We start from the raw sequence: 25,742 nt of genomic DNA on the forward strand, positions 1-25,742 counted from the left end.
GGGACACGTTGTGGTCTATGTATTCACACATGTATTACGATTTCCGGATAACACAATTATAGCATGAACAATAGACAATTATCATGAACAAAGAAATATAATAATAACCATTTATTATTGCCTCTAGGGCATATTTCCAACAGTCTCCCACTTGCACTAGAGTCAATAATCTAGTTACATTGTGATGAATCGAACACCCATAGCGTTCTGGTGTTGATCATGTTTTGCTCTAGGGAGAGGTTTAGTCAACGGATCTGCTACATTCAGGTCCGTATGTACTTTACAAATATCTATGTCTCCATTTTGAACACTTTCACGAATGGAGTTGAAGCGACGCTTGATATGCCTGGTCTTCCTGTGAAACCTGGGCTCCTTGGCAAGGGCAATAGCTCCAGTGTTGTCACAGAAGAGAGTCATCGGGCCCGACGCATTGGGAATCACCCCTAGGTCGGTAATGAACTCCTTCATCCAGATTGCTTCTTGCGCTGCCTCTGAGGCTGCCATGTACTCCGCTTCACATGTAGATCCCGCCACGACGCTTTGCTTGCAACTGCACCAGCTTACTGCCCCTCCATTCAAAATATACACGTATCCGGTTTGTGACTTCGAGTCATCCAGATCTGTGTCGAAGCTAGCGTCGACGTAACCCTTTACGACGAGCTCTTCGTCACCTCCATAAACGAGAAACATATCCTTAGTCCTCTTCAGGTACTTCAGGATATTCTTGACCGCTGTCCAGTGTTCCATGCCGGGATTACTTTGGTACCTTCCTACCAAACTTACGGCAAGGTTTACATCAGGTCTGGTACACAGCATGGCATACATAATAGACCCTATGGCCGAGGCATAGGGGATGACACTCATCTTTTCTCTATCTTCTGCCGTGGTCGGGCATTGAGCCGTGCTCAATTGCACACCTTGCAATACAGGCAAGAACCCCTTCTTGGACTGATCCATATTGAACTTCTTCAATATCTTGTCAAGGTACGTACTCTGTGAAAGACCAATGAGGCGTCTTGATCTATCTCTATAGATCTTGATGCCTAATATATAAGCAGCTTCTCCAAGGTCCTTCATTGAAAAACACTTATTCAAATAGGCCTTTATACTTTCCAAGAATTCTATATCATTTCCCATCAATAGTATGTCATCCACATATAATAAGAGAAATGCTACAGAGCTCCCACTCACTTTCTTGTAAACACAGGCTTCTCCATAAGTCTGTGTAAACCCAAACGCTTTGATCATCTCATCAAAACGAATGTTCCAACTCCGAGATGCTTGCACCAGTCCATAGATGGAGCGCTGGAGCTTGCATACCTTGTTAGCATTCTTAGGATCGACAAAACCTTCCGGCTGCATCATATACAATTCTTCCTTAAGAAAGCCGTTAAGGAATGCCGTTTTGACGTCCATTTGCCATATCTCATAATCATAGAATGCGGCAATTGCTAACATGATTCGGACGGACTTCAGCTTCGCTACGGGTGAGAAAGTCTCATCGTAGTCAACCCCTTGAACTTGTCGATAACCCTTAGCGACAAGTCGAGCCTTATAGATGGTCACATTACCATCCGCGTCTGTCTTCTTCTTAAAGATCCATTTATTTTCTATGGCTCGCCGATCATCGGGCAAGTCAGTCAAAGTCCATACTTCGTTTTCATACATGGATCCTATCTCGGATTTCATGGCTTCTAGCCATTTGTCGGAATCCGGGCCCGCCATCGCTTCTTCATAGTTCGAAGGTTCACCGTTGTCTAACAACATGATTTCCAGGACAGGGTTGCCGTACCACTCTGGTGCGGAACGTGTCCTTGTGGACCTACGAAGTTCAGCAGTAACTTGATCCGAAGCTTCATGATCATCATCATTAACTTCCTCCCCAGTCGGTGTAGGCACCACAGGAACATCTTCCCGCGCTGCGCTACTTTCCGGTTCGGAAGGGGTGACTATCACCTCATCAAGTTCCACTTTCCTCCCACTTAATTCTTTCGAGAGAAACTCTTTCTCCAGAAAGGACCCGTTCTTGGCAACAAAGATCTTGCCTTCGGATCTGAGGTAGAAGGTATACCCAATAGTTTCCTTAGGGTATCCTATGAAGACGCATTTTTCCGACTTGGGTTCGAGCTTTTCAGGTTGAAGTTTCTTGACATAAGCATCGCATCCCCAAACTTTTAGAAACGACAGCTTAGGTTTCTTCCCAAACCATAATTCATACGGTGTCGTCTCAACGGATTTCGACGGAGCCCTATTTAAAGTGAATGCGGCAGTCTCTAAAGCATAGCCCCAAAATGAGAGCGGTAGATCGGTAAGAGACATCATAGATCGCACCATATCCAATAGAGTGCGATTACGACGTTCGGACACACCGTTTCGCTGAGGTGTTCCAGGCGGCGTGAGTTGTGAAACGATTCCACATTTCCTTAAGTGCGTACCAAATTCGTGACTTAAATATTCTCCACCACGATCTGATCGTAAGAACTTTATTTTCCTGTCACGTTGATTCTCAACCTCACTCTGAAATTCCTTGAACTTTTCAAAGGTTTCAGACTTGTGTTTCATTAGGTAGACATACCCATATCTACTTAAGTCATCAGTGAGAGTGAGAACATAACGATATCCTCCGCGAGCCTCAACACTCATTGGACCGCACACATCGGTATGTATGATTTCCAATAAGTTGGTTGCTCGCTCCATTGTTCCGGAGAACGGAGTCTTGGTCATCTTACCCATGAGGCATGGTTCGCACGTGTCAAATGATTCGTAATCAAGAGACTCCAAAAGTCCATCTGCATGGAGCTTCTTCATGCGCTTGACACCAATGTGACCAAGGCGGCAGTGCCACAAGTATGTGGGACTATCGTTATCAACTTTACATCTTTTGGTATTCACACTATGAATATGTGTAACATCACGTTCGAGATTCATCAAGAATAAACCATTGACCAGCGGGGCATGACCATAAAACATATCTCTCATATAAATAGAACAACCATTATTCTCGGATTTAAATGAGTAGCCATCTCGAATTAAACGAGATCCAGATACAATGTTCATGCTCAAAGCTGGCACTAAATAACAATTATTGAGGTTTAAAACTAATCCCGTAGGTAAATGCAGAGGTAGCGTGCCGACGGCGATCACATCGACCTTGGAACCATTCCCGACGCGCATCGTCACCTCGTCCTTTGCCAGTCTCCGCTTATTCCGCAGTTCCTGTTTTGAGTTACAAATATGAGCAACCGCACCGGTATCAAATACCCAGGAGCTACTACGAGTACTGGTAAGGTACACATCAATTACATGTATATCACATATACCTTTGGTGTTGCCGGCCTTCTTGTCCGCTAAGTATTTGGGGCAGTTCCGCTTCCAGTGACCACTTCCCTTGCAATAAAAGCACTCAGTCTCAGGCTTGGGTCCATTCTTCGACTTCTTCCCGGCAACTGGCTTACCGGGCGCGGCAACTCCCTTGCCGTCCTTCTTGAAGTTCTTCTTACCCTTGCCTTTCTTGAACTTAGTGGTTTTATTCACCATCAACACTTGATGTTCCTTTCTGATCTCCACCTCCGCTGATTTCAGCATTGAATATACCTCAGGAATGGTCTTTTCCATCCCCTGCATATTGAAGTTCATCACAAAGCTCTTGTAGCTCGGTGGAAGCGACTGAAGGATTCTGTCAATGACCGCGTCATCCGGGAGATTAACTCCCAGCTGAGACAAGCGGTTGTGTAACCCAGACATTCTGAGTATGTGCTCACTAACAGAACTATTTTCCTCCATTTTACAGCTGAAGAACTTGTCGGAGACTTCATATCTCTCGACCCGGGCATGAGCTTGGAAAGCCATTTTCAGCTCTTCGAACATCTCATATGCTCCATGTTTCTCAAAACGCTTTTGGAGCCCCGGTTCTAAGCTGTAAAGCATGCCGCACTGAACGAGGGAGTAATCATCAGCACGTGATTGCCAAGCGTTCATAACGTCTTGGTTCTCTGGGATGGGTGCTTCACCTAGCGGTGCTTCTAGGACATAATCTTTCTTGGCAGCTATGAGGATGATCCTCAGGTTCCGGACCCAGTCTGTATAGTTGCTGCCATCATCTTTCAGCTTGGTTTTCTCTAGGAACGCGTTGAAGTTGAGGACAACGTGGGCCATTTGATCTACAAGACATATTGTAAAGATTTTAGACTAAGTTCATGATAATTAAGTTCATCTAATCAAATTATTCAATGAACTCCCACTCAGATAGACATCCCTCTAGTCATCTAAGTGAAACATGATCCGAGTTAACTAGGCCGTGTCCGATCATCACGTGAGACGGACTAGTCAAGATCGGTGAACATCTCCATGTTGATCGTATCTTCTATACGACTCATGCTCGACCTTTCGGTCCTCCGTGTTCCGAGGCCATGTCTGTACATGCTAGGCTCGTCAAGTCAACCTAAGTGTATTGCGTGTGTTCCGAGGCCATGTCTGTACATGCTAGGCTCGTCAACACCCGTTGTATGCGAACGTTAGAATCTATCACACCCGATCATCACGTGGTGCTTCGAAACAACGAACCTTCGCAACGGTGCACAGTTAGGGGGAACACTTTCTTGAAATTATTATAAGGGATCATCTTACTTACTACCGTCGTTCTAAGCAAATAAGATGCAAAACATGATAAACATCACATGCAATCAAATAGTGACATGATATGGCCAATATCATTTTGCTCCTTTGATCTCCATCTTCGGGGCACCATGATCATCTTCGTCACCGGCATGACACCATGATCTCCATCATCATGATCTCCATCATCGTGTCTTCATGAAGTTGTCACGCCAACGATTACTTCTACTTCTATGGCTAACGCGTTTAGCAATAAAGTAAAGTAATTTACATGGCGTTATTCAATGACACGCAGGTCATACAAAAATAAAGACAACTCCTATGGCTCCTGCCGGTTGTCATACTCATCGACATGCAAGTCGTGATTCCTATTACAAGAATATGATCAATCTCATACATCACATATATCATTCATCACATCTTCTGGCCATATCACATCACAAGGCACATGCTGCAAAACAAGTTAGACGTCCTCTAATTGTTGTTGCAAGTTTTTACGTGGCTTGTATAGGTTTCTAGCAAGAACGTTTCTTACCTACGTAAAACCACAACGTGATATGCCAATTTCTATTTACCCTTCATAAGGACCCTTTTCATCGAATCCGTTCCGACTAAAGTGGGAGAGACAGACACCCGCTAGCCACCTTATGCAACTAGTGCATGTCAGTCGGTGGAACCTGTCTCACGTAAGCGTACGTGTAAGGTCGGTCCGGGCCGCTTCATCCCACAATACCGCCGAAACAAGATAAGACTAGTAGCGGCAAGAAGAATTGGCAACATCTACGCCCACAACTGCTTTGTGTTCTACTCGTGCATAGTAACTACGCATAGGCCTGGCTCATGATGCCACTGTTGGGGATCGTAGCAGAATTTTAAAATTTCCTACGCATCACCAAGATCCATCTATGGAGTATACTAGCAACGAGGAGAAAGGAGTGCATCTACATACCCTTGTAGATCGCGAGCGGAAGCGTTCAAGTGAACGGGGTTGATGGAGTCGTACTCGTTGTGATCCAAATCACTGATGACCGAGCGCCGAACGGACGGCACCTCCGCGTTCAACACACGTACGGAGCAGCGACGTCTCCTCCTTCTTGATCCAGCAAGGGGGAAGGAGAGGTTGGTGGAGATCCAGCAGCACGGCGGCGTGGTGGTGGAAGTAGCGGGGATCTCGGCAGGGCTTCGCCAAGCACAAGCGGGAGGGAGAGGTGTCACGGGAGGGAGAGGGAGGCGCCAGGGGCTGTGGTGCTGCTGCCCTCCCTCCCCCCACTATATATAGGCCCCCTAGAGGGGGGGCGCCGGCCCTGGAACCCATCTACAAGGGGGGCGGCGGCCAGGGGGGGAAACTTCCCCCCCCCCAAGTCAAGTGGGGCGCCCCCCACCCCCAGGGTTTCCAACCCTAGGCGCAGGGGGAGGCCCATGGGGGGCGCCCCAGCCCACTGAGGGGTGGTTCCCTTCCCACTTCAGCCCATGGGGCCCTCCGGGATAGGTGGCCCCACCCGGTGGACCCCCGGGACCCTTCTGGTGGTCCCGGTACAATACCAATAACCCCCGAAACTTTCCCGGTGGCCGAAACTGGACTTCCTATATATAATTCTTCACCTCCGGACCATTCCGGAACTCCTCGTGACGTCCGGGATCTCATCCGGGACTCCGAACAACTTTCGGGTTTCCGCATACTAATATCTCTACAACCCTAGCGTCACCGAACCTTAAGTGTGTAGACCCTACGGGTTCGGGAGACATGCAGACATGACCGAGACGCCTCTCCGGTCAATAACCAACAGCGGGATCTGGATACCCATGTTGGCTCCCACATGTTCCACGATGATCTCATCGGATGAACCACGATGTCGAGGATTCAATCAATCCCGTATACAATTCCCTTTGTCAATCGGTACGTTACTTGCCCGAGATTCGATCGTCGGTATCCCAATACCTTGTTCAATCTCGTTACCGGCAAGTCACTTTACTCGTACCGTAATGCATGATCCCGTGGCTAACTCCTTAGTCACATTGAGCTCATTATGATGATGCATTACCGAGTGGGCCCAGAGATACCTCTCCGTCATACGGAGTGACAAATCCCAGTCTCGATCCGTGCCAACTCAACAGACACTTTCGGAGATACCCGTAGTGTACCTTTATAGTCACCCAGTTACGTTGTGACGTTTGGCACACCCAAAGTACTCCTACGGTATCCGGGAGTTGCACGATCTCATGGTCTAAGGAAATGATACTTGACATTGGAAAAGCTCTAGCAAACGAACTACACGATCTTTTGTGCTATGCTTAGGATTGGGTCTTGTCCATCACATCATTCTCCTAATGATGTGATCCCGTTATCAATGACATCCAATGTCCATAGTCAGGAAACCATGACTATCTGTTGATCAACGAGCTAGTCAACTAGAGGCTTACTAGGGACACGTTGTGGTCTATATATTCACACATGTATTACGATTTCCGGATAACACAATTATAGCATGAACAATAGACAATTATCATGAACAAAGAAATATAATAATAACCATTTATTATTGCCTCTAGGGCATATTTCCAACAGTCTCCCACTTGCACTAGAGTCAATAATCTAGTTACATTGTGATGAATCGAACACCCATAGCGTTCTGGTGTTGATCATGTTTTGCTCTAGGGAGAGGTTTAGTCAACGGATCTGCTACATTCAGGTCCGTATGTACTTTACAAATATCTATGTCTCCATTTTGAACACTTTCACGAATGGAGTTGAAGCGACGCTTGATATGCCTGGTCTTCCTGTGAAACCTGGGCTCCTTGGCAAGGGCAATAGCTCCAGTGTTGTCACAGAAGAGAGTCATCGGGCCCGACGCATTGGGAATCACCCCTAGGTCGGTAATGAACTCCTTCATCCAGATTGCTTCTTGCGCTGCCTCTGAGGCTGCCATGTACTCCGCTTCACATGTAGATCCCGCCACGACGCTTTGCTTGCAACTGCACCAGCTTACTGCCCCTCCATTCAAAATATACACGTATCCGGTTTGTGACTTCGAGTCATCCAGATCTGTGTCGAAGCTAGCGTCGACGTAACCCTTTACGACGAGCTCTTCGTCACCTCCATAAACGAGAAACATATCCTTAGTCCTCTTCAGGTACTTCAGGATATTCTTGACCGCTGTCCAGTGTTCCATGCCGGGATTACTTTGGTACCTTCCTACCAAACTTACGGCAAGGTTTACATCAGGTCTGGTACACAGCATGGCATACATAATAGACCCTATGGCCGAGGCATAGGGGATGACACTCATCTTTTCTCTATCTTCTGCCGTGGTCGGGCATTGAGCCGTGCGCAATTGCACACCTTGCAATACAGGCAAGAACCCCTTCTTGGACAGATCCATATTGAACTTCTTCAATATCTTGTCAAGGTACGTACTCTGTGAAAGACCAATGAGGCGTCTTGATCTATCTCTATAGATCTTTATGCCTAATATATAAGCAGCTTCTCCAAGGTCCTTCATTGAAAAACACTTATTCAAATAGGCCTTTATACTTTCCAAGAATTCTATATCATTTCCCATCAATAGTATGTCATCCACATATAATAAGCGAAATGCTACAGAGCTCCCACTCACTTTCTTGTAAACATAGGCTTCTCCAGAAGTCTGTGTAAACCCAAACGCTTTGACCATCTCATCAAAACGAATGTTCCAACTCCAAGATGCTTGCACCAGTCCATAGATGGAGCGCTGGAGCTTGCATACCTTGTCAGCATTCTTAGGATCGACAAAACCTTCCGGCTGCATCATATACAATTCTTCCTTAAGAAAGCCGTTAAGGAATGCCGTTTTGACGTCCATTTTCCATATCTCATAATCGTAGAATGCGGCAATTGCTAACATGATCCGGACGGACTTCAGCTTCGCTACGGGTGAGAAAGTCTCATCGTAGTCAACCCCTTGAACTTGTCGATAACCCTTAGCGACAAGTCGAGCCTTATAGATGGTCACATTACCATCCGCGTCTGTCTTCTTCTTAAAGATCCATTTATTTTCTATGGCTCGCCGATCATCGGGCAAGTCAGTCAAAGTCCATACTTCGTTTTCATACATGGATCCTATCTCGGATTTCATTGCTTCTAGCCAATTGTCGGAATCCGGGTCCGCCATCGCTTCTTCATAGTTCGAAGGTTCACCGTTGCCTAACAACATGATTTCCAGGACAGGGTTGCCGCACCACTCTGGTGCGGAACGTGTCCTTGTGGACCTACGAAGTTCAGCAGTAACTTGATCCGAAGCTTCATGATCATCATCATTAACTTCCTCCCCAGTCGGTGTAGGCACCACAGGAACATCTTCCCGCGCTGCGCTACTTTCCGGTTCGGAAGGGGTGACTATCACCTCATCAAGTTCCACTTTCCTCCCACTTAATTCTTTCGAGAGAAACTCTTTCTCCAGAAAGGACCCGTTCTTGGCAACAAAGATCTTGCCTTCGGATCTGAGGTAGAAGGTATACCCAATAGTTTCCTTAGGGTATCCTATGAAGACGCATTTTTCCGACTTGGGTTCGAGCTTTTTAGATTGAAGTTTCTTGACATAAGCATCGCATCCCCAAACTTTTAGAAACGATAGCTTAGGTTTCTTCCCAAACCATAATTCATACGATGTCGTCTCAACGGATTTCTACGGAGCCCTATTTAAAGTGAATGCGGCAGTCTCTAAAGCATAGCCCCAAAATGAGAGCGGTAGATCGGTAAGAGACATCATAGATCGCACCATATCCAATAGAGTGCGATTACGACGTTCGGACACACCGTTTCGCTGAGGTGTTCCAGGCAGCGTGAGTTGTGAAACGATTCCACACTTCCTTAAGTGCGTACCAAATTCGTGACTTAAATATTCTCCACCACGATCTGATTGTAAGAACTTTACTTTCCTGTCACGTTGATTCTCAACCTCACTCTGAAATTCCTTGAACTTTTCAAAGGTTTTAGACTTGTGTTTCATTAGGTAGACATACCCATATCTACTTAAGTCATCAGTGAGAGTGAGAACATAACGATATCCTCCGCGAGCCTCAACACTCATTGGACCACACACATCGGTATGTATGATTTCCAATAAGTTGGTTGCTCGCTCCATTGTTCCGGAGAACGGAGTCTTTGTCATCTTACCCATGAGGCATGGTTCGCACGTGTCAAATGATTCATAATCAAGAGACTCCAAAAGTCCATCTGCATGGAGCTTCTTCATGCGCTTGACACCAATGTGACCAAGGCGGCAGTGCCACAAGTATGTGGGACTATCGTTATCAACTTTACATCTTTTGGTATTCACACTATGAATATGTGTAACATCACGTTCGAGATTCATCAAGAATAAACCATTGACCAGCGGGGCATGACCATAAAACATATCTCTCATATAAATAGAACAACCATTATTCTCGGATTTAAATGAGTAGCTATATCGAATTAAACGAGATCCAGATGCAATGTTCATGCTCAAAGCTGACACTAAATAGCAATTATTGAGGTTTAAAACTAATCCCGTAGGTAAATGAAGAGGTAGCGTGACGACGGCGATCACATCGACCTTGGAACCATTCCCGACGCGCATCGTCACCTCGTCCTTTGCCAGTCTCCGCTTATTCCGCAGTTCCTGTTTTGAGTTACAAATATGAGCAACCGCACCGGTATCAAATACCCAGGAGCTACTACGAGTACTGTTAAGGTACACATCAATTACATGTATATCACATATACCTTTGGTGTTGCTGGCCTTCTTGTCCGCTATGTATTTGGGGCAGTTCCGCTTCCAGTGACCACTTCCCTTGCAATAAAAGCACTCAGTCTCAGGCTTGGGTCCATTCTTCGACTTCTTCCCGGCAACTGGCTTACCGGGCGCGGCAACTCCCTTGCCGTCCTTCTTGAAGTTCTTCTTACCCTTGCCTTTCTTGAACTTAGTCGTTTTATTCACCATCAACACTTGATGTTCCTTTCTGATCTCCACCTCCGCTGATTTCAGCATTGAATATACCTCAGGAATGGTATTTTCCATCCCCTGCATATTGAAGTTCATCACAAAGCTCTTGTAGCTCGGTGGAAGCGATTGAAGGATTCTTTCAATGACCGCGTCATCCGGGAGATTAACTCCCAGCTGAGACAAGCGGTTGTGTAACCCAGACATTCTGAGTATGTGCTCACTAACAGAACTATTTTCCTCCATTTTACAGCTGAAGAACTTGTCGGAGACTTCATATCTCGCGACCCGAGCATGAGCTTGGAAAACCATTTTCAGCTCTTCGAACATCTCGCATGCTCCATGTTTCTCAAAACGCTTTTGGAGCCCCGGTTCTAAGCTGTAAAGCATGCCGCACTGAACGAGGGAGTAATCATCAGCACGTGATTGCCAAGCGTTCATAACGTCTTGGTTCTCTGGGATGGGTGCTTCACCTAGCGGTGCTTCTAGGACATAATCTTTCTTGGCAGCTATGAGGATGATCCTCAGGTTCCGGACCCAGTCTGTATAGTTGCTGCCATCATCTTTCAGCTTGGTTTTCTCTAGGAACGCGTTGAAGTTGAGGACAACGTGGGCCATTTGATCTACAAGACATATTGTAGAGATTTTAGACTAAGTTCATGATAATTAAGTTCATCTAATCAAACTATTCAATGAACTCCGACTTAGATAGACATCCCTCTAGTCATCTAAGTGAAACATGATCCGAGTTAACTAGGCCGTGTCCGATCATCACGTGAGAGGGACTAGTCAAGATCGGTGAACATCTCCATGTTGATCGTATCTTCTATACGACTCATGCTCGACCTTTCGGTCCTCCGTGTTCCGAGGCCATGTCTGTACATGCTAGGCTCGTCAAGTCAACCTAAGTGTATTGCGTGTGTTCCGAGGCCATGTGTGTACATGCTAGGCTCGTCAACACCCGTTGTATGCGAACGTTAGAATCTATCACACCCGATCATCACGTGGTGCTTTCAAACAACGAACCTTCGCAACGGTGCACAGTTAGGGGGAACACTTTCTTGAAATTATTATAAGGGATCATCTTACTTACTACCGTCGTTCTAAGCAAATAAGATGCAAAACATGATAAACATCACATGCAATCAAATAGTGACATGATATGGCCAATATCATTTTGCTCCTTTCATCTCCATCTTCGGGGCACCATGATCATCTTCGTCACCGGCATGACACCATGATCTCCATCATCGTGTCTTCATGAAGTTTTCATGCCAACGACTACTTCTACTTACATGGATAACGCGTTTAGCAATAAAGTAAAGTAATTTACATGGCGTTATTCAATGACACGCAGGTCATACAAAAATAAAGACAACTCCTATGGCTCCTGCCGGTTGTCATACTCATCGACATGCAAGTCGTGATTCCTATTACAAGAATATGATCAATCTCATACATCACATATATCATTCATCACATCTTCTGGCCATATCACATCACAAGGCACATGCTGCAAAAACAAGTTAGACGTCCTCTAATTGTTGTTGCAAGTTTTTATGTGGCTTGTATAGGTTTCTAGCAAGAACGTTTCTTACCTACGTACAACCACAACGTGATATGCCAATTTCTATTTACCCTTCATAAGGACCCTTTTCATCGAATCCGTTCCGACTAAAGTGGGAGAGACAGACACCCGCTAGCCACCTTATGCAACTAGTGCATGACAGTCGGTGGAACCTGTCTCACGTAAGCGCACGTGTAAGGTCGGTCCGGGCCGCTTCATCCCACAATACCGCCGAAACATGATAAGACTAGTAGCGGCAAGAAGAATTGGCAACATCTACGCCCACAACTGCATTGTGTTCTACTCGTGCATAGTAACTACGCATAGGCCTGGCTCATGATGCCACCGTTGGGGATCGTAGCAGAATTTTAAAATTTCCTACGCATCACAAAGATCCATCTATGGAGTATACTAGCAACGAGAAGAAAGGAGTGCATCTACATACCCTTGTAGATCGCGAGCGGAAGCGTTCAAGTGAACGGGGTTGATGGAGTCGTACTCGTCGTGATCCAAATCACCGATGACCGAGCGCCGAACGGACGGCACCTCCGCGTTCAACACACGTACGGAGCAGCGACGTCTCCTCCTTCTTGATCCAGCAAGGGGGAAGGAGAGGTTGGTGGAGATCCAGCAGCACGACGGCGTGGTGGTGGAAGTAGCGGGGATCCCGGCAGGGCTTCGCCAAGCACAAGCGGGAGGGAGAGGTGTCATGGGAGGGAGAGGGAGGCGCCAGGGGCTGTGGTGCTGCTGCCCTCCCTCCCCCCACTATATATAGGCCCCCTGGAGGTGGGGGGCGCCGGCCCTGGAACCCATCTACAAGGGGGGGCGGCCAGGGGGGAAACTTCCCCCCCCCCCAAGTCAAGTGGGGCGCCCCCACCCCCAGGGTTTCCAACCCTAGGCGCAGGGGGAGGCCCATGGGGGCGCCTCAGCCCACTAAGGGCTGGTTCCCTTCCCACTTCAGCCCATGGGGCCCTCCTGGATAGGTGGCCCCACCCGGTGGACCCCCGGGACCCTTCCGGTGGTCCCGGTACAATACCGATAACCCCCGAAACTTTCCCGGTGGCCGAAACTGGACTTCCTATATATAATTCTTCACCTCCGGACCATTCCGGAACTCCTCGTGACGTCTGGGATCTCATCCGGGACTCCGAACAACTTTCGGGTTTCCGCATACTAATATCTCTACAACCCTAGCGTCACCGAACCTTAAGTGTGTAGACCCTACGGGTTTGGGAGACATGCAGACATGACCGAGACGCCTCTCCGGTCAATAACCAACAGCGGGATCTGGATACCCATGTTGGCTCCCACATGTTCCACGATGATCTCATCGGATGAACCACGATGTGGAGGATTCAATCAATCCCGTATACAATTCCCTTTGTCAATCGGTACGTTACTTGCCCGAGATTCGATCGTCGGTATCCCAATACCTTGTTCAATCTCGTTACCGGCAAGTCACTTTACTCATACCGTAATGCATGATCCCTTGGCTAACTCCTTAGTCACACTGAGCTCATTATGATGATGCATTACCGAGTGGACCCAGAGATACCTCTCCGTCATACGGAGTGACAAATCCCTGTCTCGATCCAGGCCAACTCAACAGACACTTTGGGAGATACCAGTAGTGTACCTTTATAGTCACCCAGTTATGTTGTGACGTTTGGCACACCCAAAGTACTCCTACGGTATCCGGGAGTTGCACGATCTCATGGTCTAAGGAAATGATACTTGACATTGGAAAAGCTCTAGCAAACGAACTACACGATCTTTTGTGCTATGCTTAGGATTGGGTCTTCTCCATCACATCATTCTCCTAATGATGTGATCCTGTTATCAATGACATCCAATGTCCATAGTCAGGAAACCATGACTATCTGTTGATCAACGAGCTAGTCAACTAGAGGCTTACTAGGGACACGTTGTGGTCTATATATTCACACATGTATTACGATTTCCGGATAACACAATTATAGCATGAATAATAGACAATTATCATGAACAAAAAAATATAATAATAACCATTTATTATTGCCTCTAGGGCATATTTCCAACACCTAGCCTCAAGAGGGAAATTCCTGGATATATTGCAACGTGTGATGTGTGCCAGAGGGTTAAAGCAGGACATCAGAGACCAGCAGGTTTGTTACAGCCATTGCCTATACCTGATTGGAAGTGGGATGAGATTGGTATGGACTTCATTACAGGTTTACCCAGGACCCGGTCAGGTTATGATTCTATTTGGGTAGTTGTTGATCGTTTGACTCAAGTTGCTCACTTCATCCCAGTAAAGACTACTTATACCAGTGCTCAGCTAGCAAAGATTTATATTTCTAAGATTGTTTCTCTGCATGAGTTCCAAGGAAGGTAGTGTCTGATAGAGGTACTCAGGTCACATCTAAATTCTGGCGTCAGTTGCATGAATCCTTGGGCACCAGGCTGGAGTTCAGTACAACTTTCCATCCACAGACAGATGGGCAGACAGAGAGGGTAAATCAGATTTTGGAGGATAGGTTGAGAGCTTGTGCTTTGGACTATGGGTCTAGTTGGGATGATAATTTACCTTATGCAGAGTTCTCATATAATAACAGTTATCAGGCTAGTCTGAAGATGGCACCGTTTGAGGTATTGTATGGCAGAAAGTGCAGGACACCGTTGATGTGGGATGAGGTTGGAGAACGTCAATTCTTTGGACCAGACTTGATCAGAGATGCTGAGGAGAAGGTCAAGTTGAATCGTGACAGGCTGAAGATAGCACAGTCCAGACAGAAGAGTTATGCAGATGCAAAACGTAAGGAGGTGACATATGAGGTAGGAGACCGTGCATATCTTAGAGTTTCACCACTTCGTGGAATTAAGAGGTTTGGAATTAAGGGTAAGCTAGCACCACGTTTTGTGGGACCTTACAAGATCTTGGAGCATAGAGGAGAGGTAGCTTATCAGCTGGATTTGCCAAAATCCTTGTCAGGAGTTCACGATGTGCTTCATGTATCTCGGTTGAAGAAGTGCCATGCAGAGATGATGGATGTTGCATTGAGGGACACAGTGCCACTTGAGGCAATTCAGTTGGAGGGTGATTTGACATATAAGAAGAAACCTGTTAAGATTCTGGAGACAGTAGAGAGAGTTACTCGCACCAAGACAATCAAGTTATGCAAGGTTCAGTGGGACCATCATACAGAGGAGGAAGCTACCTAGGAACAAGAGGAAGATCTCATGCAGGATCACCCACACCTTTTTGCTAGCCAGACCGAATCTCGAGGGCGAGATTCATCTTAGGGGGGTTGGTTTGTAACATCCCAATTTTCCCAATTTGGATGTTAATAGATCATTCATATGCATCTCATGTTTTTCCATGCATTATTTGTTTTCTGCAATATTCAAATCATTATGCAACAAAAAGGCAATTTATTGGAGTGGAGATAACATGACTTCTCCCCTATTTTAAAAATGTTCATAATGTGCATAATATTATTTCCAGTTCATCTGTTATGTTCTGGTAATTTTTGCAATCTTCAAAATATTTATTTGACTGTTTTGTTGCTGCTATGTGTGGCCTACTGCATAAAAACTATTTTCGAAAATTGCATTAGTGTTGGAACTAGTGTTCCTGTAGTTTATAGCTGTAGGGCTATTTTGATGTGTGTCTAGGTATTTTTATTTAAAATTTATATTGTGTGTTTTATTTTATTTATTTTGTTCTGCTGCTGTAGTTTTTGTTTAAAAACAAAACAGAGCCAGTCAGCCAGCCAACCGGCCCACCGCCCGCGGCCCAGTGTGCAACAGCCGCAGCCCGCTAAACCTAGCAAAGCGGTACGCCCGCTCGCTCGCACCCGACCCGCGCCCGATCCACCCTTCGCCTCCAGCCGCTGACAGCGGGTCCCGTGCCCTGCTCGTCCCCTCCACCGAGTCGGACACCACGCGCCGCACGCGAGCACGGATGCTGAGGCCGACCCAGATCGATCCGGCGCCTGGTCGATCCCGTGCGAGCCAAGGACATCACGCGCGAGCCCAGGACCCCGAAGAACCCTACCGCATCCCTTCTCCGTCCTTTCCTCGTCCGCACGAGCAGCTAGGGCAAAACGAATCTCGCCGGAGGAGCTCCAAGTTCGCCGGACGCTGCCGTCGCCGTAAGAACTCGCAGAGCCACGCCGCCTGCTCGTTCGAATCCCCTCTCGAAGCCTCTCTCGTCTGACACTTTCTCGTGGCCGAGAACGCAGCATCGCGGGAGGGACAAGCTCGTTCGCCGCCGCTGGAGCACAGCCGCTGTTCACGTCGTCATCGCCGCCCATAGAGCACGCCCCGCCGCCGTTGAGCACCACCTCCGCCACTCCACGCCGCCTCCGCTCGTCACCTCGCCTTCGCCAGAGACCCACCGGAGGAGCGCCGCCGCCAACGCCCGGGACCGCCGTTTTTTTCCTCTGTTTTGGGTGAGCACACACGCCCGGCCAATCAAGAACTGCCATGTGGCAGTTGCTACATGAGCTGCTAAAGTAACCGACCAGGAGAATTCTGTTTCTTGTTGTTCTTTTCAGTTTTCAATTCTAACTTCAATTAGCTATAACTCCTATTCTATAAATCCAATTTAGGTAATTCTTTTTCCTATGCACTCAAAAAAATCAGCACATTATCACAGCACCAACTTTGCACATGTCTACACCTTTCAAATTTGGATTCGTTCGGATTTGAATCAAATCGTCCGGAGGTCGTAACTTTCAAACCGTTCATCGGAATCGATTGTTTCTTTTTGCGTTGTGACCATAGTGCATTTTAGGTGCTGTTAAGCTTCTGTTGTTGAGTTTTAAAAATGGTTTCCTTGCTGTTGGTTTTTTTTTGGTTCTTTTCGTGTTCCGGTGATTGATATGTAGAATTGTGTGAAACATGTAGATTGTCCGGAGTGCGACACGAGCTATTGTCAGGAGTGTGACTTTTTGAACCAGAACCAAGGCAAGTTACATGTTGATCATCCTTAACCTATTGTTTTCTATGCATGTAGTTATATCACACTATGAATATATGCATGTATAGGATTATTATTATTTTGCTATATTGTTGAGCTATCTCCCGTCATTGCAGATCGTGGTAGTTGTAGTTTTGCTATGCCTTGTAGACGGGGTTGGTTCGAGTATTCATTGAGCTTATGTGAGGATTATATATTTAACATATTGAGTAGTAACTCAGGATTTAACTCACCTCTGGGCGGAAGTGGTATTGCTTGGTGTTGAGGGAAGGCATCATGGGGTCTTGCACCTTTTCTAAGGCCATGCGCTCATGAGAGTGCACCCTAAGTGGAACGCCGCCCAGGTTCAAAAAGATCAGACAGACTTAGTGACTAGTAGCTTCCATGTGCGGCCACTGGCTATATGGGCTCTGGCTTAGTTAATCAGTTGTTGGAACCCTTGCCCAGACAGTGTCGACAGATGTAGCATATGTAGGTGGGATGTGGTCGTCAGGTGGTTAAGGGAACCTCTTCTGAAAGACTTCGTCTCAATCTTCGGATTGGGTCCAGTGGGTAAAGCGTACAAAACTCTGCAGAGTATTAAAACTAATCATGATTAGCCGTGCCCCCGGTGATGGGTAAATTTGAGTGACTATGCTATTACAGTTGTTGGATGATCTTGACAGATGTGACACTTAATAAATTTGTTGGGCAACTTAATAAAGGGTAGGTTGGAGTTGATTTTTGCCAACTCAACCTTGTGTATATAATTGTAGTAATAAAAGAACTAAATAAAAATTTGACTATTAGGTAGTTATGAGGACAAAATCAGCTTTCTGCAAAAATAAACCCTCAAGCCTTCCTTTTGTTATACTATGCATATACATGTAGGTCTGCTATATTATTACTCCTGTGTAACTTGCCAATACATTCAAAGTATTAACCTATATGGCTGCAACGTCTCATGTTGCCGGATATTCAGACGAAGAGTAAGGTACCGTTAGGGTCGCGAGTTTGCACTCAGCATCGCCAGTGGTCTATGATGGGACTCATCGTTATTTTCTGCTACTTTCCGCTGTTTGATTTAATAAAGCTAGCCAAGTGCTATGCAGATTGTTTTATTTTATACATTCTGGATCATACGTAATAAATGATGCACTTGCTATTCTAGTATTCATCTATACTGTGTGTGCTAGCGAGTTCGATCCAGGGACTAGCACAGTAAGCACATAGACTCAAATCCTTCGAGGTTTGGTTGTTGCATGGGGACCTTAGGCTTCACGCCTGTCATACTGGCGGGGAAGACAATGTGAGGTTCTTCCCGCCTGGATGCTTCAGCTTGGTCCACAGTAGGCTTCCTCTGCCTTGAAGCCATCTTGGGGTTGATGCGAGGACGCCCAAGTGCCTTGCGCTTCTCAGCTTCATTGTAAGCTTGAACACACTTGGCAGCAAGGTTCTTCATGCGCTCTCGAGAACCTTTGGCTTCTTCACGTTTCTTGTGAAACGCCTCCTTGAGCTCATGCATCATGGTCTTGAAATTTTGGACGTCTGTCACACTGAGCTTGGCCACATGCTTCAACTGAGCCTTTTCATAGTCAATCTTGTGCTTCAGTTCAACGATCTTCTAAGCAAGAGCCAGCTCAGGAGCAATGGCGCCATGGAAGGAGACGCCGAGGCCAATGGGGAGTTACAGATCATCAAAGCTGAGATTGGGGGTGTCAAACCACTCATCAATGAAATTGTTCAACGCTTCCATGCCAAAGAGAGGCAAATCATTGAAGATTTCCGCCTCTTGCTTGCTCTTTATCAGCAGTTCAAGAGCATCATCGGGTAGATCGTTGTCACTCGACAGATCAATGGCGTCGTTCTCATTTCTCAGAACGGCAGCTGGGGTCAGTGCTTGACCAGCAGATTGCATGGGCTTCTTCTTCTTCTTGTTCTCAGACTTGGAGATGCGTGAGAGATCTTCAGACTGCACACTTGGTGCAGGAGGAGCAGTGGCCAGAGGCTTCGCTCGCGAAGCTTTTGGTGCAGTGGAAGGCTTCGAAGCCTTGGGTTTCTTCAGCTTCTTAGGCTTCGGTGGTGTAGGCGCTTCGTCAGAAATCAGCGTCATTTGTGGAGTGATAAGACCTTCTAGGTTGTAGAAGGGCCCAACAATTGGGTTCAGCTTCACGTGTGCCATCGGCAGGAGGAGCAGAGGGACCGGGGTTGAAGTCTAAGCCTCGCGAATTCTTGTTCTCTTTGGCCGAGTTCTTGGCAAACTGGAAGTTGCGCTTGAACAGATTGTCTTCACGACACCACAGCAGAGAAGATGGCTCGGCATCAGTAGGCTGTGGTCCACGGACCATGCAAGGGTAGAAACCTTGATCTATAGCTTCAGATCTGGACCTGGGTGGAAGATTTTTGTACAAGATGTCTCCCCAGGGTCGCTTGATGGCATTCTTTTCAGCATATTCCTGGGTCACGAACTTGTACTTGAACCATTGCTCGGCCCAATATCTTCGAATCCATTGGATTCGTGTTTTACGCTGATTGTAGTCCTCCTCTGGATCTGTCTTGTATAGCTCATAGAGGTCAGGTGGCAAATCTCTTGATGTTCCCCCACGGCGCTGTCTGCCTCCCTTCCTTGCTGACTTATCTGTGGCCATGTAGTTCAGACTGAATGGCTTCAAAACTGTCAAAGGCTTCCGTCTGCTGGTCAGACAGGAACTGGCTTCGGGAGAGTTGATATGATGTAGTAAGAATTCTGCAAATGAATGCAGACTATGAGAACCAAGGGATTCTCCCACGGACATGTACCTGTGACAGCATTAGAGATGCGAGGGAAGGGGAAGAGGTCATATGAATTCTTAGAAGATTTTGAAGATAAATCAGTTTAGAAGACATTGACCTCATAGCACGAAGACATTCACTTATATGTTGAAGTTGGTTCCAGATTTGTACGAATCCAAGAATAGGTACAAGTGAGGAATCTAACTACGTGTGAAGCATAAGTGAATATACTAGGCATCATATGAGATGCAAAACAGGATAGATCCAAATTTGTGGAGACAGAAACCACTTTTGATAGGAAGGATGAATCTATCAGATCAAAATGGCAGTAAAAAAAGAGTTTTAATTTACCACACGATGAACTGCTAGACGGAGTAGAAGATGAGGCCGAGCAGTTTGATCTTCCGTGCCCTAACTTGGCGACGGAGGACACCTACGGCGGCGACGGAGAAGACGATGTCCGTGGCCGGCGTGAAGACGGCGTCGGAGAGTTCGCGGCAGCTAAGCGCTTCGTCGCCGGCGTCGTCGAGAGCTACCTGTGGCGCTAGGGTTTGTCGAGGTGGAGAGGTGGAAGAAAGATTTTGACCACGATGGGATGTGCATTTATAGGGGGAGGGACGACACAGCGCAATTACGCAGGTGCCCCTGGCGGTTCACATCTGAGGGACACGTGGTGAACATGCAACACATTGGGAGTTGTTCCATGTTCCCACGCACGCCTGGACTGTCGGGTGGTCGTTCCGGCTTCTCCGGGTTTCAGGCAATAAGAATTGAGCATTTAAAACAGATTTAATGTTTGTCTCTGTATCTTCCGCTGACAAGGACGCGGAGAAGACATTCGACGGTTTCAACAGAATGCATATGATTTGGATAGATAGAGTTTGAGGTAGAAGAATAGAGAGGTTAGGGTCCGATCACATTCACTTAGTTCAAAAGATTCAGATGAGAAGACATAGCTATAAGTGAATGCTGTAGAGGACAGAACACTAACATATGTATATATCAGTATAAGACCAAATCAACATTGTGAAGATAAACATGAAGACATGTTAATATTGAAGACAAACCAAATGCGAAGACTTAGCAAATGTAGCGACATGAGAAAAACACTTCAAGAAGAAGAATTTGGTGGTGGCGTTACCCACCGTATAGGAAGTATTAGACCCAGACATGGCGCACAATTATCCTGGCGCTCCGAAGGTCAAATTCCGCATTAATGTATTCACACTCAGAGTGTAAGTCTTCATTGATTGAAGACATACATTACTTCGTGTGTTGCACATCTAAGTCATCAACATGCATAAGTGTTAGGATGTGTGCCTGATCACAGGACATTCGAGGATTCCAAGATATTTAGCTCACACCGCAACTTGCAAAACCTTTTCTCATCTAAGGGCTTTGTGAAGATATTTCCCAATTGCTCTTCCGTGTTGACGTGTATGATATCAATATCTTCCTTCATAACATGATCTCTGAGAAAGTGATGACGAATTTCAATGTGCTTTGTCTTCGAGTGCTGAACTGGGTTGTTGGCAATCTTGATGGCGCTTTTGTTGTCGCAGTAGAGTGGTACTTGTTTCAGATGGATGCCATAGTCCTTGAGTGTTTGCTTCATCCATAGAAGCTGAGCGCAGCAAGATACAGCAGCAATGTATTCAGATTCAGCAGTGGAGAGTGATACACAGTTCTGCTTCTTTGAAGACCAACAGACAAGTGATCGTCCCAGAAAGTGACATGTGCCTGATGTAGACTTGCGATCCACCTTGTCACCAGCATAATCAGCATCCGAGAATCCAACTAGATCAAACTCTGAGCCCTTTGGATACCATAATCCTAATGTTGGGGTGTAAGCCAAATATGAAAGAATTCGCTTCACAGCTAAGTGATGCGATTCCTTTGGTGCCGCTTGGAATCGAGCACACATGCAAACACTAAGCATAATATCTGGCCTAGATGCACATAAATAAAGTAAAGAACCAATCATGGAGTAGTATACCTTTTGATCGAACTCTTTACCATTGGTGTCAGGACCCAGATGACTCTTGGTTGGCATTGGCGTCGTATAACCTTTGCAGTCTTGCATTCCAAACTTCTTCAGGCAATCTTTGAGATATTTCTCTTGAGATATGAAGATGTCATTGCTTTGCTGACGAATTTGAAGGCCAAGGAAGAACTTCAGCTCACCCATCATGGACATCTGATATTGCTCTTGCATCATGTGTCCAAACTCATCACTGTATTTCTGGTTGGTGCAGCCGAGGATAATGTCATCCACGTATATTTGGCACACAAATAGTTCACCATCATATGTCTTCGTGAAGAGTGTTGGATCCAGGGAACCAGGTTTGAAGCCTTTGCTCTTCAGGAAGTCTTTGAGTGTGTCATACCAAGCGCGAGGGGCTTGTTTGAGGCCATACAGTGCCTTGTTTAGCTTGTACACCATATCAGGATGTTTTGGATCTTCAAAGCCAGGAGGTTGTGCAACATACACTTCTTTTTCAATCTTGCCGTTGAGAAATGCACTCTTCACATCCATTTGATACAGCAGGATGTTGTGATGATTTGCATAGGCTAGCAATATGCGAATAGCTTCAAGCCTAGCCACAGGAGCAAATGTTTCATCGAAGTCAATCCCTTCAACTTGAGTGTATCCTTGAGCAACGAGACGAGCCTTGTTTCTGACAACTTGGCCATGCTCATCTTGCTTGTTGCGATATATCCATTTTGTGCCTATTATGTTGTGCTTGCGTGAGTCAGGACGCTTGACAAGTTCCCAGACATTGTTCAGCTTGAACTGTTGAAGTTCTTCTTGCATAGCTTGAATCCATTCAGGTTCCATGAAGGCTTCAGCAACTTTCTTGGGTTCAGATATTGAGACAAATGCAGAGTGCCCACAGAAATTTGCTAGCTGTGTTGCTCTTGAACGAGTGAGTGGACCAGGTGCATTGATGCTATCAATTATCTTCTCAATCTGTACTTCATTTGCAACACGAGGATGAACTCGACGAAGATTTTGCTCTTGCTGATCATTGTCATCGTTAGAAGGATTGTCTTCGGGCTGAGCATTGTCTTCAGGTTGATTAGGTGCAGAAACGATAAGTTCCTCTTCAGGCTGTGCTTCCGACGGTATGATTTCTCCAGTTCCCATTAGCTTGATGGATTCACTAGGTGGAACTTCATCTAGCACATTTGGCAGGTGCTCTCTTTGCGAGCCGTTAGTCTCATCGAACCACACATCCATAGTATCAACCACTTTATAGTGAAAGAGGTTGAATACTATGTAGGAGTGCGAATCCTTTCCGTAACCAAGCATAAAACCTTCATGTGCTTTCGGTGCAAATTTCGAAGTGTGATGTGGATCCTTGATCCAGCACCTAGCACCAAATACTCTGAAGTAACTGACATTTGGCTTCTTACCAGTGAGGAGTTCATAGGATGTCTTCTTCAGAAGCTTGTGAAGATAAACACAGTTGATGACATGGCATGCAGTATCAATAGCTTCAGGCCAGAACTTTCTTCGGGTCTTGTATTCATCGAGCATCGTCCGTGCCATCTCAATGAGTGTTCTGTTCTTGCGCTCCATGATGCCATTCTGCTGAGGTGTGTACGGAGCTGAGAACTCATGAGTGATGCCCAACGTATCCAAGTAAAGGTCGAGGCCGGTGTTCTTGAACTCTGTGCTGTTGTCACTTCTGATATGCTTGATCTTGACGCCATAGTTGTTCATGGCACGGTTGGCGAAGTGTCTGAAGACATCCTGCACTTCAGCCTTGTAGAGAATTATATGCACCCACGTATATCTTGAATAATCATCAACAATCACGAATCCATAGAGACAAGCAGTAGTAGTGAGAGTAGAGTAGTGAGTAGGGCCAAATAAGTCCATGTGTAGCAACTCGAAGGGTTGAGATGTCGTCATGATTGTCTTCGAGGGATGCTTGGCCCTTGTCATCTTTCCAGCTTCGCAGGCACCGCACAAATGATCTTTCTTGAACTTGTCGCCCTCGATGCCTATGACGTGCTTCTTCTGTGCGAGAGTGTGCAGGTTCCTCATGCCAGCATGCCCTAGCCTTCGATGCCAGAGCCAGCACTCTGAAGCTTTTGGTAGAAGACATACGGCAAGATGTGGTCCTGCTGAGAAATCTACCATGTACAGATCATCTTTCCGATACCCTTCAAAGACTAGAGACTTGTCAGATTCCATTAGTACAAGGCAATGATATTTTCCAAATATCACAATCATGTTCAAGTCACAAAGCATTGAGACAGACATTAAGTTGAAACCAAGGGATTCAACAAGCATCACTTTATCCATGTGCTGATCCTTTGAGATTGCAACTCTACCTAGACCCAATACCTTGCTTTTACCAGTGTCAGCAAATGTGATGTGACTCTTGTCAGATGGACGTAAAGTTGAGTCCATGAGAGGACTTCGATCACCAGTCATATGATTAGTGCATCCACTGTCCATAATCCATTCTGAAGCATGAGGTGTCATACCCTACAGTACAGTTAGGGGGATAGGCTTCACCAAGAGTATTGTGAAGCATAAACATTTGATGCACAAGAGGATTATCAAAGCTCAGATCAAGATTAGGACTGATAGGATGATTGGCAAGCGATTCAGGAACAAAATACATAGTGAGACCATTTGGTCATTTGATCTTGCGCCCTACAAGATGTTTTAGGTCCCCAGCATTAGCATCAGACGCCTTTGATTTTTGGCTGGAGACCTTTCCCTGCAAAAGAAAGTTAATTCTTCTTAACCACCCACATCTTCAATGCTGGCTTAGAAGCAATGAGTCTAAGTGCAGCATCTGAGAACTTCGGCTTTGAAGCCCTAGCAAATAGCCTTGCAGGAGGTGAATAGTACTCATATGAATAAGCAAAAAAGTTCTTAGTTTTATGAACATAGCGGTTTGAAGAAACACGCTCATATTCATAAGTCTGAGTATGATTTCCCTGCAAACATTGGCGTTAGGGTGACTCAGGTGAGTCCTTTGTCTGTATGAAGCCTTTGGACCATATGAAGCCTTTGGTCTAGGATTTGTCTTCTTCCCAGGCAGTGTCATGATGACATTCACAGGAAGATTCTCAAGACAACTTTTGGGAACTGTAACGCCCCGGATCCGATGCGCCAGGTGTCTTCCAGTTATTCGTCGTTGTTGCCATGTCATTTGCTTGCGTGTTGCATTTTGCCATGTCATCATCTGCATTTCATCTGCATTTGTTTCAAAACTTGCATCCGGCCTTTTTCCCCGTTGTCCGTTTCGCGATCCGACACACTCGCACGCGCCCGTCGCACCTCTCAGACCTTGTTTCGTGAGCGGGAGAAAAACGTTCTCGGAATGGGCCGAGATTTGTCGAGTGGCCTTGGCATATCACCGATAGACCGCCTGTCAAATTTCATTCCATTTGGAGGTCGTTTCATGCCCCAACGGTTAACCGCGTAGCCCGAAACCCCTCTCTCTTTGCAGCCTAGCCTCCCTTAACCACGGCCAGTGAGCCCATCTAAACCCCCTCCATGCTCTCGGTCGTTCAATCACGATCGTGTGGGCGAAAACCGCACCTCATTTGGACTCTCCTAGCTCCCTCTACGTATATAAACACCTCCTCGCCCGAATTTTCGGATCAAATCCTACCCTAACCCTAGCTCCACCTCCCTCTGCCCCGCCGGACATGTCCGCCGACGGCCGGACACGTCCAACCGCCGCCCCCAGCGAATCGCGCGCCGCCACGTCGCCCCTGCACCTTCCCCACCGCCGCGGCCCGCCGCAGCCCAGATCCGGCCCGCCGTGGGCCGAAACCGGGCCGCGCCCCGCGCCCGACCCCGCTGCCGGCCACCGCGCGCCGCCCGCGCCCCTCCGCTCCGGTCGCCGCCCGGCGC

Source organism: Triticum aestivum, chromosome 4D, assembly GCF_018294505.1.
Source record: "Triticum aestivum cultivar Chinese Spring chromosome 4D, IWGSC CS RefSeq v2.1, whole genome shotgun sequence".
Taxonomy (NCBI): domain Eukaryota; kingdom Viridiplantae; phylum Streptophyta; class Magnoliopsida; order Poales; family Poaceae; genus Triticum; species Triticum aestivum.